Source organism: Dreissena polymorpha, chromosome 3 (assembly GCF_020536995.1).
Source record: "Dreissena polymorpha isolate Duluth1 chromosome 3, UMN_Dpol_1.0, whole genome shotgun sequence".
Lineage (NCBI taxonomy): Eukaryota > Metazoa > Mollusca > Bivalvia > Myida > Dreissenidae > Dreissena > Dreissena polymorpha.
The window spans coordinates 32,405,177-32,412,179 of NC_068357.1; positions in this window are offsets into that span (position 1 = coordinate 32,405,177).

Here is a 7,003-nt window from a genome sequence, read left to right on the forward strand (position 1 = left end):
TGGGGTGTTCATAGATCGGTAACCCATTACCTCCGGACCTCCCATAATGTTAGGGAACGCATTTAGTTTATGAAGTATGGTCTTAGCTCTGTTAACAATATTCAGGTTTAAAGCTATGAATACGGGGAGGCAACAACTGCAGCATTTAGAGTCAGCAAATTCATTTTAAAAGTAATATTGGTCATTTTTGCCATGAATTATTATATTTAAAAAAGAATTATTTTGATAAATACTATCAATTAAACTATTTAACAAATATTGATTTGAATATCTTCGTAAATATCTGTTAAATTAATAAAATGAATCTCTGTCTATTTATAGTAGGCACAATTTGCGAGCAATATCATTGGACACGATTGCAGTCGTGGAACAACGTTTTATGCCGGCGAAATAACGATTTTTCCGGAGATAGTTGATAATCAAATGAGCGTTCTATTTTAAGACTTGCCGGAGGCATAAACCTCTACGTTTTATGTTACTAGTTAGGCCACACAAATTTAAAGTATCGTTTAAGACAAACTTGCTAAAAGATACTGTGTGTTGCTGTGTTGTTTTAAAGGTGTAAGAAGATTACGTACACTAACACGACAGCGAAACTTTATAAAACGAACATGTTAGTTGGACAAGTAAAATTAATTACGCATATTATAAACACATCAGTGAAAATATCTGTCCCAAAACGCGACTGGAATTGGTTAAGATTGGAGATGTACAAATTGCGTGTCACTTTATTTGTCAGACTATTTTTGCACAAAGAATTTTGTTTTCACTCCATATGATAATTATCATAAGTTTACGGCGCTTGATTATTTTTATGACAGTTCTATGAGTACGAAACAGACCTTTTTATGACATTTATACTTTATCGATGAGGAATAAAATTATTGATACAAAAATATGTGTTTTATAAAAATGAATTATTTGATATCAAAATTTTGATTATCGACATTTGAAAATCTTTTCATCATATCAGAAAATCGGTTACATTTTCCGATATATCAATAATTCGTTGTTTTTTATGTATGCAGTTTACATGATTTTCAAAACAAAATCGAATGTTAAACATTATTAACTACATGTATAGTGCTTTATAAAAAATCGTCATAGACAATATGTGCATCACTAAAAGTATACCTAGTTCACGTCTAGGAATTTGAACTGATCTTCGTGTTAAAACGAACATGTTTTCAGTTTAATGTGGCATGAGTGTATTTATTTCTCTATTAAAAGTATTTTGCTTTCATAAAATTACTATAATTTTAAGTGCGGAGGTGGCAGCAAAACTCAATCACATGCATTCATTTTCATGGATTACGTTATGTTTTTCTCTCCTGGTAAGCTGGTTTGTTCAGCAGTAAGTGCACATTTATGCCAGTAACTGACATCTGCCCAACTTGAATCAGAGGTAAGGGAGAAAGACCTTAAGAGGTTTTCATTACCAATGCTCTCTTAATGTATGTGGCCGTTCCCGCGGCTTTGTTGTCCAGCGTGCTACCAACTGAGGCAGCTCACAAAAGTACAACTTCTGTTCCGATATAAATAATCGGTAATTTGAAACCCCTTTACAAAACTTAAAGGTTTTCGAGTTCACATAAATATATATTTTCACAATATTGTATTAACGATATAAAATCAAAGCGCTGTAGGCGCTGAAGGCCTGGGGCTAGATTTAGTGTGCTTGGGAAGAAGTATTGTCCGAATTTCTACCTTTGTCCGAATTTATACGAATTGACCCTAGCGGCTGAGTGCAGAAGCTCAGAGACTGCAAGACAAGAAAATATATGTGTATATACTACAGTTATGTTATTGTTGGCGTCAAATAAATCACTCACAATATCCTAAAATAGCTTTTTATTACATAGTTAACAGATCAGGAAAACACATGCTTCCTTTGTAATGTGTTCACAACAAAATCCACTTATCCCGATAAAGAACGGTGTACGGATTGTGTACTTTGTCTCACATAGAACTTTTTCGCTCTCGATTTGCGCGCTCGATCTTCTCAGTGAAATACCATATCCGGTTACTTCGTCTATTTCCGAAAATGATCGTGAATATATGTGGTTTCTTTTTTTATTTCTTTTTTTCTGTAATGTTTTGTTAACGCAAAATAAAATAAAAGTATTTTAAAATATGTTTATAAATACCAAATATTAGGTCTTCAAAAAATGTCTCAGAAAAAAATTCTTACTGTCTCCGTAAACACTCGTATCTTTTTGGCCTAGACCCTCAAGTGAGGAACTTATTCTCGCATAAATATGTAAACAATAAAAACTATGTCGTAGCCACTGCTTAGCAATTTTGCTTCAATAATATTTTTTAACATTTTTTATGACACTGTCATGTTATATGGTGATGTTCTGTATTTACAAGGAGGGTAATTGAAATCTGCGAAAAACTACTTTTAGTGCGCATGCATTAAGTGGTAAATCGGATTTTTGGGAATTTGGCTTTGGGCAGCCAGCCAATTCGGATAGGCTCAGAAATTGTTATCATTACTATAACCTTGGGGCTACGCCCCAGGCCAAAAATTATTCATCCTCTTATCGAAAGCTTTGAATTTCATTAAGTTGTGGTCAAATAATTGTAAGAAAATACGTGAAGCATAAGTCATTGTGGTTTTGTTGCCTGTGTCCTTTTTTTCTTCCTTTTTTTTTGGGGGGGGGGGGGTATGGTTCAGCATTTACAACTACACCGGTTTGACTTGCCTCCAATTTGTGCAGTTACCAAAATAACTGATGCAATTGGACAAAAACCATTAGGGAATAAACATTTTCAACTAGCTTTGGAAAGTTTAGTGAAACAAATACAACGGCATGCAAATCACAGAAACATAAGTACTTCGTGAAGTTTAATGCAATCGTTGTTTCTTCAAAAATATAAAAGAAACTTAAATTAAGTAAAGCCTTATCCTAGGGAGCAGGATCACGTGACTTTGTGGGGTTCACAATTAAACGTTAATGGATGCAAACACACAGGTAAGTTTTTCAAATAACTTTTTAGAACTATTCTCTTAAGAAATTCAACTAGTGCATACAATACAGTTTTTATGCTTCTTATGGCAATGTGAAATACATCAAAATTACTTAATTAAATATTTATTAAGACTGTGTTTTTGGCCAAAATTCGAAGTGTACAGCATTAATGTACACTGTTATGGTGCACGCAAAGTGAAATTTCGGCACCGATTTCAGACGTAATCAAGGATTACTTCTTAAATTGATATTATGGGCATCTAACAGTTTATTGGTGTCTATCGCAACCGTTGTTTATTTTTGGTATTTTCACTTCATATACACTTATATTTGTTAATGCAGCATCAACATACTAAAACAATATCCCGGAAAGAGAAATAATGCATTTGAATATCAACTGTACTTTCGTTTGACAACCGATTATGCATGTAAGATGTGAACCTAAATTTAGTTTTAGTGCAGATTCGTTCATACGACACAAAGACACAATTTTGGTTTACGGATCATTTCGGCTTAGAGGACTGGGTGAGTCATGTAAAATATCGAATATAAAACATATTTTTAATAAACAACTGGTAGCAATACGAGTTGCAGATAATTGGTCAACTACACTGGTAACAACATTTTAACTAACTCTTTTGACCTGTTAATTCTTTTCAGCTTAATTCAACAGTGAAAAATGCCCATAATATCACTTTAAATCTTAAAATTATCGGCACAAACTTCAAGAAAAATTGTGCATTATGCACTGCAGATTTTTGCAAATGTATTTCAATAACTTGAGATATTTGCCAAAATAAAGTTCTGGTTTGTTTACATTCTATCCAGCCCTTGTCTAAACCCTTGAGAACCTCGTTGATCCTGACTAGAAACAAAATAAAAATCATCCCATTTTGACCGCCGCTTTTCAGTAAATGCAATCTTTATGTATTGGGTATGGGTTTATTCTCAGTTCCGGGTCTAAGAATGGGATAATGAATGCTGTACCGGATATTGGGTACTGACAAACTGTTTTGATAGCGTTTGGCTGTGATTTATTGTTAAGCAATTAATAACAAATTGCATTCATAATCTTTTTTAAGGAATTCTTTTTTTTCCAAACAACAGAAGTTATTATTTTGAAACACCTTAGAAGCAAAATGTTAATCAGTTGTGCAATAACTGCAACAAAAACATTAATAGTATAGATAGAGAATAATGCACAACATAACAACTGAATTGTATGTTTCAATGTTTTATTTTAAAACTTTTCGGAACACTGTTTATTACATAGACAAGAAAATTATGAGTCAACGTAAAAACAACGAATTAAAAGAACATACACATATACATAAATTGACGATGTCAAAAAATATACAGCATTAATTTCGTTAAAGTAATTTGTTTCGTCAATCACAATCAAATTGAAAGGAGTAAGAAATCAAATGCTTTATGTATGTCATTACAAAACAAAGCCTAGTGCAATGCCTAATGAGGTAAGATTGATACAGTACAATTAACTTTCTCAAATGCGTTTAAAACATTAGTAGTTTCTAAAATGGTGTAGAGAAAATATCATGCAGCGCATGTGCAAAGAAGTAGGAGAGGCTGTGGTGGTCATGAATAACGTGTGGCGCCTCAAGGGTGGCGTAAATGGCGGCCAACCACAGGGCCAAGATTGCGCTGTCTTCCCAGCCATGGACGCTAAAGTAATGACTGAAACGAGAATTACAGACTACGTTGTAAGACAGTAGCTACAAACAGTGTCATTATCATTGATAAAGGTATAGGCAGCTTGGTTCCCTTCCTCTTTCAAATTTATTGAGAGGTTCGGGACATGAACTAGATAGGAAACTGCCAGGTGGCATTTCAAACGCTGTGACGCTTGGAAAACCCAAAATGTAGTTATTTTTAGATTTGATCGAGAATGTAACCCGCCTCCCAGTTTCACTGGATGGGTCAAGTTCCCCTTGGGTACTACTTCCCCGTACCCCCAAATTTTGTTTCGTACCCACAATTTTTCGTACCCAATTTTTTTACGTACCCGTTTTTTTTCGTACCCAAATTTTTACCCGTACCCGAATTTTTTTCCTACCCAAATTTTTTTGCACCCAATTGTTTTCCATACCCAAATTTTTTCGTACCCCAATTTTTTTTTGTAATTTTTTCGTACCAAAAATGTTCGTATCCAAATTTTGTTTGTACTCAAAATCTTCGTACCCGCATACACAATTGTGGTGATGAAGATAAACTTAAATGATGCTTTTATATCCATCCCCTTCAAAAGCATCGTCACATCAGCACTCTCAGTACTTTGATTACAAATCAATGTAGCTTTTTTGTAGTTTACCAACACTTAATGGCATCTGTTCTGCTCCACATACAGAACTTTTCACAATGTTTTATTATGTCAAACTTGACACTAGGAAATATGTCCTACTCATAAACAGCTGTTATACTTAATTTAAAACGTTATAACATATGATCAGGTGGACGTGAACGTTTAATGTTCTTTAACTGTGACGAATCTTGAGCATAATGAGCAAATACGTCCATCTTTTTTCTTCAACGTCCTGGTATACATAGTTAAGAACTTTGAGGCCATAGGGCCAGTAGTTTGTCGTATAGGGTTTTTATACCTTAGCCTTAATTGTTATATGTTTCTGAAATTCGTTTAAAAAAGATAACTAATTTTTTAAAAATAGTTTAATAAAAAATAAAAGTAACCAGTTATACCATTTTGATTTCTGTTTAGTATTGATGCAGATTAGAGAAGACCTAGTTTTTTAAATCAGTGCTTGTTGTACAATACACTATAAGCACGTTTAGAGCAATGCTAGGCCTCTGGTATTTTCCATAGTAGCAGACACACAATTGTTTTGAAAAAAGGCAAATATTTCCTTTTATTTATTTATTTTGATTTATGAATGGTAGAATTTTTGAATGGTAAAATTCACCAATCTTATCAAGATTCCAAGATTTCAATAAATAATGATATTTTATACCGTTCTTATTGTTGATTGTACCTTCTAGACATTTGTTATTGCACATGTAAACAAACTGTGTGTGCGCATACTAGTGTCTGGTTAAACACCGTATAAAATAATGTATTTCCGTGACTGATCGAAAATGGTGGTTATTTAAAAACGGTAGTGAGGAATACATGTATGTTATATCATATTCATGTCGATCAGTCACTGAGTATGGTCAATGAAAGTTAAATTTCATATAAAAATCCTATATACTTTCAGTCTCTTAATACAGATTAAAAGTCACCAGAATGCAGGATTTTACGTTTCTTTTTCAAATCTAGGGGGAGGACCTCCAAACCAATCAATTGCAGGAGGGGGACACCCCCTCCCGCACCTACCCCCTTTGCCACTTCGTCGCTCAATAACAATCGTTGATGGGAAAATTCGCACCCCCTTTTCAAAACCCTGGCTACGGGCCTGGGATCACAAGGCACGAAATGTCTGGCACATCTACACTTCATGGTGTTGATATTTTAAAGTTTAAATAAATTAGCTTGAGAACTGTAGAAGAAGTTTTCTCAAAACACATGTACCATTTGGAACTTTAAAAATCGAGGGAACATAATTCATGAACGTTTCAATTTACTCGGTTGTAGAATAGTGGCAGTAGGTCGCTCCGCAAACTTTTTTACAAAACCAATCAAAATACAGCTGACTGGACACAAACCACCTGCGAAACTTCGTGGTCTGGGTATAAAAACAATCTCTGTCATTAAATCCATTATTTTATTATTTGTACAACACTGTACATAACTTACACAGCCTTGCCCGGTCGTTTCTCGCATCGTTTTTTTCTGGCTTATACTATTATATAAAAAACGAAATATCTTTAAAAAAAAAAAGATATTTGGGGTTTATCTTGACTTTGAAATAAAGGTAGAAAATTTATGTTTTTTATTTTATTAATTGAAAACAAAGGTTTAGGTATTGCTGTGTTCTTATTTACTTAATAATCGTATATACACCATATGAAATGTCAGTTATGAAAGGAACATATATTCAACGACATAATAGTGT